The following is a 12,413-nucleotide window of genomic DNA, read 5'->3' as shown; positions in this document are numbered from 1 at the left end:
GAGAGCCTGTAATACCCCTCCATGTCGCCTACACATCATGCCATAGATAAGCTACAAAATGTTTGCACGTCATTTTTGTTAAAAGATGCATATGCTGATAATCTACTCCCTCCGTTCCAAAATAATTGTCTTTCTAGCCATCTCAAATGGACTACAACATACGGATGTATGTAGACATGTTTTAGAGTGTATATTCACTCATTTTGCTACGTATATAGTCACTTGTTGAAATCTCTAGAAAGACAATTATTTAGGAACGGAGGGAGTATTTTTAGACATCACCATTTGTGTGTACAAATTTCTAATTAAAACATTGTTCTTTTTTACGGCTGAAAGAGTAAGGCAATGCACTAGTGTATAATTTTATTGCATAAAAATTAAAATAAGTATATATACAAAAAGGTTCAAAGGAAGTAGAAAAGAAAAAGGGGAAAGGGAAAAAGGAAAACAACCAATTGTAGAGGCTACAGCTCAGACATGAAAGTCCATCCAATTCTGAAGACTGGAAAGGTTCTTAGGTGTTGTCTGATGCTTAATTACAAGCAAATATTCTCTTAGGTCATGACTCCAAGCTTGAATAGTGGGGGCTTTATTATTTAAGATATGATAATTTCTCTTCTCGAAGGTTCTAGTATCACATGGTAATGATATTCATGATAATACCTTTTTGGCAATACTTGATTGGCTAGCCAACACTCATCATAGAAGAAATGCATTTATGCTTGCTAGGGAAAAATGGAATTCCAATAGTCTTGAGTAAAATTGCAATCCCAGAAGAGGTTTAAGGAGATTCCTCAGCAATGAGGTGCATAGCGAATAGAGATAGCTTGGTAGATAGAATGATTTCTCCGGAGGAGATTTCTTGCGTTGATTTTATCATGTAATAAGAGCCAGAAGACCGACAGTTTCCATAGCCATTTAAAAATTATATGTGCTTGGTAACAACCTCTTAATATTTTATAACTTTTGTTGGAGAAATAAGTTTGGCCACAACCGTAACTTCAGCGATCTTCGAAGTCCATTTGAGTGATGCCCATAAGTAAAATCTATAGATGTTGAAACTCATGATAGGCTTGGACAGGCAATGGTATGTGGAACTGATTGCTCAATTATTGAATCTGCAACACAATGTCTAAGGAGATCCTGTCATTTCTTGAGTATGAATGAAGTTCAAGAAAATTGAGCAATAATAGTTTGATCACTCCATTTATCCTATCAGAACAATATATATTTCCATTTCCCATAGTAGGTTTAGAAACTACTTTCAACTCAGGAAAGAGTTTCGGGTGGGCTTTCCACCAAAAGGAGCCATACATGTGGCATGAAGGAGAACCTTGAGTGTACTAAGATTCCCAAAGTAGTTTAACTAGGGGTTGTTGTAGAATTTATGCAGATTCTTGATGATCCAACTTTTATTCGTATCCACACCTAAAAACCCCATTCCACTGTTGCTTTGGTTTACAGACATTTGTCCAAAAATGAGAGCTTGCCACTATCTTCCATGCCATATTTTCTCCACGAGCATTATCTCAAGTGTTTATTAATTTGATCGATAGTTGGTGTAGGGAGGGCAAGAGTACACATATGTTGGCAGAGTGGTCTGATCATTTGAAGCTTTCCTCCATAATCCAACATGGTAGGACACGAAGTTACTCTTCTAGCGATTCTTTGCGGAACATGCACAAAAATCTCCACGCTTGGTTTTGATGATGTGAATAGGTAAGCCCATGTAAGTGGAAGGGAAAGCACCTTGTTGGCACCCCAGAATCTGAGCAAGGATTTCCATCCTATTTAGAGGAACATTATTTGACACAATTACATACTTAGAATAATGACCTTGTGACTAGTCTATGGAGCAGAATGCGTAAGAAGATTCTTGATATGTTTCAACTGAATTTCACAGGCATGCAAAATGAGGATAGTATCATCAACATACCGACTTATTGTAAAGTCGGACAACGGGCTGATACAATGGGCGGAGGTACCATGTTATGACCCAGTAATTCGTTTACAATGGTTTGCAAGAAGTCAGTATTAAGGGAAAAAGATGAAAGAGGATCACCTTGCCTTACTCCTCTGTTGCAATGAAATTGCTTCCCTAGAACTCCATTAAGTAACATAGAAAATTTGCTGAAATAGTACATACCATTAATCTAGTTGATACATCTGTGACCAAATCCCTTCGCAGCCAAGATATCGAAAATAAAAGAGTGCCCAGTCATACCAAAGTCCTTTTCAAAGTCTAGCTTAAGAACAATGTTTTCCTCTTTGATTTGATGGCATTTGTGCAAATATTGAAAAGCCAGCCAAGGCATTCTTGAATAGATTTGTCCATGATAAACCAATAATTATTGGTATAGACCAATAGCATAATGACGTTCTACAGTCTACTCGCAAGGATCTTTCTGAGAATTTTAACATAGCAACCAAATAATGCAATAGGCTTGAAATCATTAGGCCCCTCGGATTATCTTTGTTGAAATTGTCCAGATATAGAAAGCTAATACACATTTATTACATCTCCTCCAAGTTTATGCATGGCTGGCCAGACCAACGCTAAGGGCATCTAGAGATTTACGGTGGCTGGCGGGTGGGCCTTCGGGTTGTTTGCAGGCTTGCAAGTAGAAGGTGCTTGCCTGGCCGTGGCATGGTCGCACGGGCCTGCATGTTGGGTCTTGGGGTGGGGGGCACAGTTATTTCTTCAATCGGCTTGGTTGTTCCTTGTGGCTGTTGTGGATGTGGGTGGGCATGTGGGTTAAGTAGCTCCATCCAATTCAGTTAGCCAACACTCACGTCTCTCCACTCCAGGTAACTATCCAATTCACACGAACAATTTAAAACAAGGAAGGAAAATACACATTGATGCATGTTTCCCATGTCCACATAAATTTGGTCATCCTGGAGGCGGCAGCAGCGGTGCGCTATGCGGGCGGCCAAACTTCGTAACATTGAGGTCAATACTGGTATGTCGGTCAACACTTCCAATTCTATTTTGTATTTTACCAATGATGAAATTATTCATAATGCAAATCAGTTAGGAGTTTCACTTGGTAGTAATGCTAGAGAAATTTCAAATTCCGTGAACGATATCCTGGATCTTGAAGTTGCACCATCCCTTCCTAAGACAGATGAAGAGGATGGTCCTGTCGAGGTTGAGGTAGTTAGGTCCACGGAGCCTGGTTGTGAGGACCGGGTGGAGGATCAAAACAAACCTAAACGCAAGTGGAAGCGGAAGATTTATCCAGCTTCAGCAGTACGTAGAAGTGCTAGGATCCGTACCACTAAAAAATCATGATGAAATATGAGAGGAATCTTTTGGAATAGCAGAGGTCTGAAAGACTTGGCTAAAAGAAGGTTTCTTGCAGATGCTTCTATCGATCATAGGTTGGATTTTATCGCCCTCTCGGAAACTGGCAGAGACAATTTGTCTCCCCAGTTTCTAAATACTTTATCGGGAGGTGTCGATTTCAATTGGCACTGCCTACCTTCGAGAGGAAGATTAGGTGGGATCTTACTTGGGGTTAGATGTGAGTCGCTGGAAGTCCGAAGCGTGGTCATGGGAGACTTCGCAATTAAGTTTTGGGTCAGATCAAAGGCTGATGGGTTTAATTGGGCATACGTGGCGGTATATGGTGCCACGCAGCCCGAGCTCAAACCAGAGTTTTTGGCAGATCTTGTCTGAATCTGCGGCTCTGAGCAGCTTCCAATCTTAGTCGGGGGTGACTTTAACATTATTAGAAGGAGAGAGGATAAGAACAATGATAACTTTGATGGTAGGTGGTCGTTTATGTTCAGTACCATCATTGAAAGCTTGGATCTCAGAGAGATAGAGCTTTTAGGTAGAAAATTTACTTGGGCTAATACCTTGCCAAACCAGACGTTTGAGAAATTGGATCGAGCCCTAGCGAGCGTCAAATGGGAGCAAAAATTTCCCCTGGTAACAGTCCAAACATTATCGCGTGGAATCTCTTACCACACACCCCTACTGGTTGACTCTGGTGAGGCAACGCATATGGGGAACAAAAATACTTTCTCTTTCGAATTGGTGTGGTTCGAAAGAGAAGGCTTTTTGGATCTGATAGCCAGGTAAAGGGCTAAAGATGCAGGAGATCGGACCTCCGTTGAGCGATGGCAAAATAATATTGGGCACTTGAGAAGGTTCTTACGTGGGTGGGCTAAACATCTTAGTGGGGTTTATAAGGCTGAAAAGGAAAGGCTCCTTACACTTATTCAGTCCCTAGATTTAAAAGGCGAGTCCACAATTCTAGAGACCACGGAGCTTCATGCTAAAATTGATGCGGAAATGAGATTGAAAGAACTTCTCCGTGAAGAGGAATTGAAGTGGGCGTTGCGAGCTAAGGTTCGCAAAGTTGTCCAGGGGGACGCGAACACTCAATTCTTTCACTTGATCGCTAATGGCAAGCACAGAAAGAAAAGAATCTTTCAGGTTGAGCAAGACGAAGGAATGATTTTAGGACAGGAAAACCTAAAATTATGCATAACCGAATACTACAAGTAGTTGTTTGGGCCTCCGGAGGATATGTATCCCTGGATGAGTCTAGGATTGAAGATGTTCCTCAACTTTCTGCAGATGAGAATAATATTTTGACTGCCCCATTTTCGGAGAAAGAGGTGTTTGAAGCCATTTCACAGATGAAAAAAAATAAGGCTCCAGGGCCGGATGGATTTCTGGCGGAGTTTTATAAAAAGTGCTGGCATATTATTAAGGGGGATTTGATACTGATGTTCCATGATTTATTCTCTGGACAGCTTCAGTTGTTTCACCTAAATTTTGGAACGATAACTCTGCTTCCTAAGAAAACAGAGGCTGTGAGAATTGAGCAGTTCAGGCCGATCTGTCTTCTTAGCGTTAGTTTCAAGATTTTCACCAAGGTAGGGACTCATAGGCTCACGTTGATTGCGCATTCTATGGTGCAGCATTCCCAAACTGCTTTCATGCCAGACAGAAACATCCTAGAAGGGGTTGTGGTCCTTCATGAAACGCTTCACGAAATTCACACGAAAAAACTAGATGGAGTTGTTTCAAGGTGGATTTTGAGAAAGCGTACGATAAAGTCAAATGGCCCTTTCTTCAACAGGCCTTGCGTATGAAAGGTTTTGATCAAGCCTGGCGACGTCAGGTAGAATCTTTCACCCAAAAAGGGAGTGTTGGGATTAAAGTGAATGACAACATAGGTCATTATTTTCAGACACATAAGGGCCTGAGACAAGGTGATCCGATGTCTCTTATTTTGTTCAACATTGTAGTCGATATGTTGGCAATTCTAATAGGAAGGGCTAATGAGGCTGGTCAGGTAGGTGGCTGGTGCCTCATCTAGTTGATGGAGGTGTGTCTATCCTACAGTACGCTGATGATACTATCATCTTTATGGAGCATGACTTGGCAAAAGCGAGAAACATGAAGCTCGTGTTATGCTTATTTGAACAATTGATCGGGTTAAAGATTAACTTTCATAAAAGCGAATTGTTCTGTTTTAGAAGAGCCAATGAGGAACAAGAGGCTTATAGGCAATTGTTTGGGTGTGAATTGGGGGCTTTACCTTTTACATATTTAGGTATACCAATTCACCATCGTAAGCTAACAAACAGAGAATGGAAGTGCATTGAGGATCGATTTGAGAAGAAACTGAGCTGCTGGAAGGGCAAGCTCATGTCATACGGAGGCCGATTAATTCTTATTAATTCGGTTCTCACGAGTATGCCTATGTTTCTCTTGTCTTTATTTGAGGTTCCAGATGGAGTTAGGAAAAGGCTGGACTTCTATCGATCCCGATTCTTCTGGCAGACTGATGAACTAAAGAGAAAATACAGGCTAGCCAAATGGGACATTATTTGTAGACCAAAAGACCAAGGGGGTCTTGGCATTGAGAATCTTGAAGTGAAGAACAGATGCCTTCTCAGTAAGTGCCTGTATAAGTTATCTGTTGAAACGGAGGCCACATGGGCACAGATTCTCCGTAGTAAGTACCTTCACTCCAAAACTTTGTCCCAGGTAACAGTGAGGCCAATGGATTCGCCTTTCTGGAAAAGACTGATGAGAGTTAAATCGGTTTTTTCAATAGGACAAAGTTTATATTAGAAAATGGTACCACCACGAGATTCTGGCAGGATACTTGGCTAGGGAAAACACCCCTAGCGCTTCAATATCCGTCCATGTATCGCATTGTTCAACGACGGGATGATACCGTTGCATCAGTGCTTCAGTACATCCCCCTCAATATTCACTTCAGGAGGACGCTTGCCGGAAGCCGTTGGGAAATCTGGATCCATCTTGTGAGTAGACTGATGGAGGTTCAGCTGTCTCAACAGTCCGATCAGTTGCGCTGAAAGCTTACTAGGAATTTAGAGTTTTCGGTTAAATCCATGTATATGGATGTTATCAATTCTAACTCTATTCTTAGTTCCAAACATATTTGGAAAGTCAACGTTCCTTTGAAAATTAAATTGTTTATGTGGTTTGTGCATAAACAAGTCATTTTAACTAAGGACAACCTGGCAAAACGCAACTGGACAGGACCTACAAGATGTAGTTTTGTAATATGGATGAATCCATTAAACACCTCTTTCTTGACTGCCCGTTAGCAAAAAAATTATGGCGGTCGGTTCACATAGCGTTTAACATTACTCCTCCGAATTCGGTTAGCACGTTATTTGGGACGTGGCTTAACGGGTTAGATCCCGAAACAGTGAGACACATTCGCGTAGGAGTACGTGCTTTATTATGGGCAGTTTGGAAATGCAGAAATGATTTGGTTTTTAACAGAACAACAAATATGCATTTTTTGCAGGTTATCTTCCGAGCCACTGCGTTGATCCGTATGTGGTCGCTACTTACTCCGACGGAGGCCAGGGAGTGTTTGGTTACTGGATCTACCCTGTGGGAGATGGTAGCTCGGGCTATTTTCAACGGTTTGGATGGCGGTCATGTAATAGGATAGGCAATTAGTTTTCTTATTTTTTTTTGCCAGCCGCTTGTGGCCTCGTGTATGCTTACTTTGTTTTGCTCTCTGTGAGCTTTTTTTCCTTTCGTTCAGACTGTAAAACCCTTGTTGAACCATTTTGCTTTTTTATATAAGTTGACCGTATGCATTTTTTTTGATGCAGAGGCCGAGGACTCCCCCGTTTCAAAAAAAAAAACATAAATTTGGTCATGTTATATGTTAATTATTTGTTAGTTATGGTAGGAGTCTTTTACACGGAAAATCCTATTTGACGTTCCATATCGTCTAACAATTGACCAAACGCACGTGAAGGTATGGTCTAGGCGAGCACATTTCAAACAAATTGTTTGTTAATTTTTTTTTCTGTTTCATTTCCTTTCCTTTTCCCTGTCAAAGGTTTGATTTATTCTAGTTTTCATAAAAAAATCCACTGGTTTTCTTGTATTTTTTTCTTCCTTTATATTTTATCATAAATATATTTTATATACATCAACAATTTCAAATATATATAAAAAACTAAAACATGAAGAATATTTTTTAATGCATGGTTGGCATTTTCCAGATGCACGACGAACATTTTCCCAATACACCATGGTTAATCTTTTTAAAAATAAATGAAATTGTTTTGAATACTTGACATTATTTTTTTAATACACAATGGATATTTTAACATATACAATAGACATTTCTTTAATATTCCTCCGTTCCAAAATAAGTGCTTCAACTTTGTATACATGATAAATATTTAGCAATGACCATATTTAGCAAATACACAATGATGCATGCGGCCACTTTATTAATTATTCACACAAGACCTTACAAAGCTATACAACAGTAAGGCTAAAGTCACCATCTAGGCAACATCTTTCGCTACTCCTATCCAGTTGATGAAGGGATGCTGATAGTTTGGGCCTAATATCAAACATATCTCGCAGTCAAACCTAAACATCTAAGACCTGAGGTCCCAATCAGGACGTCTGCCGGGTATGGGGCACCTACCAGTCCAACGCACTCCTCAACTAGGACGCCTGCCAGGTATGAGTCCGCCGCAGCCACCTGCCACCTATCCATCTTCAGAGCTATACTGTTGCATCTACCGTGTCAGGTCTCTCTGCCATTGACGCCACCACGACGCCAGACAGCGTTGTCCTCCTGCGCGAGTCCATCCTCGCACATGGAACTCCGAATCTGCACCGCGCCATGCCATCGAGATCCGTCGCCATCAATATGTAGGATGAAGCACCGCTCCACCAAAAAAGCCGTCCGCTGGTCCCGCGAGACCGAGTGCACCTCCAAGAATGCCGCCCCTAAAGGGGTAACGACACATGATTACCACCAACATCCGATCAGCTGATCTAGGGTTTCCCCCGGAGGTATTGAGTGGAGCTGGGAGCTTCACCTCGATGATGCCTTCATGAAGGAAACGAGGATAAGGGCATCGTCATCACCGGCTCCGACCATCAACCGAAGACCAGGTTTTTACCCGGATCCGTCCCAAGTAATCCACCCGACAACATGTGCATCGTCTCGACTGCCTTCAAAGCCCCAGATCTAGCCACCTAGATCCGGCGACCAACTGTAACAGCAGTGCCACCATAGGAGCCCTGATGCACCAGCCACTGCCTGAGTGTGCCACCACTGGAGCCTAGGAGGAGGGCTCCCACCCTGCCTCGCCAAGCCGCGAGAGCCGCCGAGATGGATCCCGCGTGCTCGTCATCGTCTCTGATCCGAACCAATCCGTAGATCAGATCGCCGCCACAGATCCGCCTTGGACAGGGACTGCACCACGCCAGGCCGCCGCGGGAAGCCCTAGCTTCACCGGCCACCACCATCCAGGGCCGCCGCCCCGGGATCCAGACAGAACATTGCCGCTGCCACCAGCCATGTTCCGCCGCCGCCGACCGACCAACTCCAACGAAGAAGAAGGCCACCACCACCAAGTCTAGGGCCGGCGCCCCAGACATTCTCGTGTTGCAGATCAAGTCCAGGAGCAGTGCACCGTTGACGGCGATTGATATCGGTAGCACAACGAATCAGCCCGACTGAGTCAAGGCCAGATCCGCCGTTGCTGGTACCGTCCTCCGCCGCCGCCGCCACACCACATCCATGTCGCCGCCGATCTGCGCCACCGCCGCCGGTCTGGCCAGAAAGGAGCGCCGCCTCCCAACCAGATCGAGATCCGAGGAGAAAATTGTTGCCGCTGCCACGCCACAAGGGCTTTGCCCTGTGACGCCCCGGGCGACGGCTGCGGAGGGGAGAGGAAGTGAGGCGCAACTGTAGGAGGGCGGGGGCTCCCCTGTGCGGGCGGTGCCACCGCACAGGGGAGGGGCGTGGATCTCCCTGTTTGGATGTGTCGTTAAAAATGGGAGAGATTTTCACTTCCCGGCATCTGCACCAACCAGGGATGCATACAACCATTTTAGTATGGGTATCAAGATAAACATGATCTATTTCTTGATGAGCGGTTACACCACACCAAGCTTGATCCTCAATAAACGGGGAAAAACCCCTATGCATCATGTGTCAATTCTAGGAATTGAACTCGGGTTATTAGGCTGCACAACCGCATGTCCAACCGCAATTCTAGTCAAGGCGTGCACATGCAAATTTTTATATTTTACATTTTCACTAATATTTAAAAAAAATCCTAGTTGGGCATAAAGAGCAAGCAAAGAAAGATACGGGAGCATGCACCCCGAAACAGCTCAGGTTTACAGCAAGCTTCTCGTTACTTTGCCTTACTCTGAAATTAAATGTATTAGCATTCTCCTTCATTTTTATTGCAGGGTGTATTAACTTTCTCTTGCCTGCGCCCCTTCATTTCCTGGATCCATTTGCAGCCTGCCACGCTTGAGTGCAGCAGCAAACATGGTGATTAAATTCTATTTAAGGCAGACTGCGTATGGTCATCACTGTGCACACTTTTCACCGCAGTAATAATGTTACATTCCTTTTGCCCTGCAAGTAGTAACATGCATGCGAACGTTTAGATCGCATGCATCGATCTCTAGGTAATATTCCCTGCGAGTGGCTGGCCACCATTAGTTAAGAAAGCTGCTTATACAATAAACCGCAAGGATCTAACAAGATAGAGCCAAGGCAAGCTTATCAAGTTCGGTTAATGTATAAAGTAGCCATATAGCCATTTCTCTATGTCTTTTTGTGTATGTCATGGAGTAGAGTAATGCAATCTAATAATCAGCTAGTTACTCGTCTGGATATGTCTTTTTGTGTATGTCTTATTGTCCTTTTGTCCTTTTGTGTATGTCTTTTTGTGTATGTCTTACTAGCGGGTACTACACCCTAAATGCTAGGGGCTGCAGGGGGGTCTAATGTGTAAAATTACCTGAATTTGGAGATTGTTTCTGCTTCTGTATCTTAAAAGTTATATCTGCATCCAGCGGCACATAGTTTCTCTTGTTCTGTCTATGGCTGATAATCCTGAATGCCCTTTCTCCAGCCCTCCAAATACACAACCAGGAGTACATTGCAAGGTGCTTAGAGTAATAAATCAGATTATTCTGAGCATCAGTGATTCTTTGCAAAGGGTAGACGCTTACTTAGATCCTCTCCTGTAGAGATTAGCAATATATCTTTCTTCTTTTGAAACGGTAATATATCTTTATGCAAAAAGCCAGGAGAGCAAAAAAAAAACATGTTGCATTACATGTCTCCCTCTGTAAATAAATATAAGAGCATTTAGATCACTACTTTAGTGATCTAAACGGTCTTATATTTCTCCTTTACGGAGGGAGTACTAGTGTGCAACAGGTTGCTGTTTCGGTTGTCAGTGAGGCCTTGCCAATTCCAGATGTGTTGGCCTTAAGTCCTAGGCAAACGCGAGGTATTTTTTAATATTTGTTCACTCCAAATGCCCTTAGAATGGTTTGTGAGAAAAAATCAGTCAATTGTAAATAGAACCCTGTAAAAAATAGTTAATTCGCGAGCAACAAAGCAACGATAACATGGCTTCCAAGTGGTCGTTTTTTTCCTCTTGAACCGATTTTGGACTTATTTGATCAAATCAATTAGTTGGTAGTAAATTGATCACCTCCCGAGTTGTTGATCTAAAGCGTGCAATTTGTTTCAGTTCATGTACTAGCGGCACATTTTAGTATTTTTGACCGGCAACAATGGAAAAAAGAAGGCATAACTGAACTTGCCAGTACTATATTTTGTATAGTTTTCTACAAGATGTTCCCCCTTGGATCGCATGATTCTGAAATATAGGAATCTGATGGGTTTGACAATGCAAAATAGAGGACTACAAAACATAGGAAAGATACGGGAATGGTCGTTTGGATGGAACGCGCAAAGAAACACGGGAAAAAAAGTTTGGATTCTATGTGAATGAGTCTAAAAGCGTTGTTGGAGTGGATGTTAAAATTCCTATGCAATTGAGGCATATGAGTCCATTTCATAAGAACTTTCGTGATACCATTCCTATGATTCAAAGGCATTCCTTAGGAAAAATCAAAAGAATTGGAAACCTACAAAAATCATGCAATCCATAGAGGTCCTAAAAAGTATGTATACATCCATAGATTTTGTTTGCGGGTCAGCATTCAGATTACTAGTCACCCTAGATGAACCACTTTATGGCTAGAAAATTACTCGATCAGATAAATTTGTGGAATACTAGTAAAACCTCCTCTTTCAAATTTTGAAATTTTGAATATAGTAGTTAGTTCGATTAGAGTTGGTTTTATTTGGCTATAGTATCAAGAAGACGATCTCCCTACCATTGCTTCGCTCCTTATAGTTGTGGAAGCGGTTGCTCATTGTACAGTCGTGCTCAATTTCGTGGGGAATGGATGCCCATGGTATTCTTGGTAAAAAAAATCAAAAAAGTTCTTATGTATAGAAAAAAAAACTGTTTAGTGGGATCATACGTCAAACCATATTTTCTTCCCCACGGATACCACGGGCACCCATTCCCCACGAAACTAAACACAGGTGTACAATGGGCATCCAGGTTTGATATCCCAAACTTCCAGAATTTTTTGGAAATTTCTGGTATTTTTATAATACTATATTCATGCATTTCCCCTATTAGTATACTCATTTTTTTTTGCAGGTAATCTATACTCGGTTTGCTGCCATGCCAATAATCATAATGATATGCTTTGGTATATCGGCGAATCCTAACCTTTTGCTACCAGCAAGGAAGTGAATGCTTGTGTTGAAGACGAAAATATCCAAAAAATCACAAACTGCGATGTGGATTCAATTCAAAGGTGAAAAACCTAGATGATTCGTGAGAAGACTTAACACGAGAGACCTGTAACAAACTGTTTATTTCGCATGCCTTGAAGCGATGAAGCATTCCCTTAAAAAACATGAATCATGAATGATGCAAGACACGGAGAAGTCATGGCACAGTTAAGTAAGACATGAATATGATCGTCCCATCTTGCCAATGGAAGTTATGGCAACTGCAGCCCCTATTTA

General features: G+C 42.2%; 1 pseudogene; it reads left to right on the top strand.

The window, feature by feature from the left end:
- LOC123158403 (uncharacterized) overlaps positions 1–12,413 on the top strand; it is a 124,479-nt pseudogene that overhangs the window by 67,242 nt on the left and 44,824 nt on the right.

Source organism: Triticum aestivum, chromosome 7B, assembly GCF_018294505.1.
Source record: "Triticum aestivum cultivar Chinese Spring chromosome 7B, IWGSC CS RefSeq v2.1, whole genome shotgun sequence".
NCBI lineage: Eukaryota > Viridiplantae > Streptophyta > Magnoliopsida > Poales > Poaceae > Triticum > Triticum aestivum.
The sequence above is the reverse complement of the archived record's forward strand: the minus strand, read 5'-3'. Positions and strand labels throughout refer to the sequence as shown.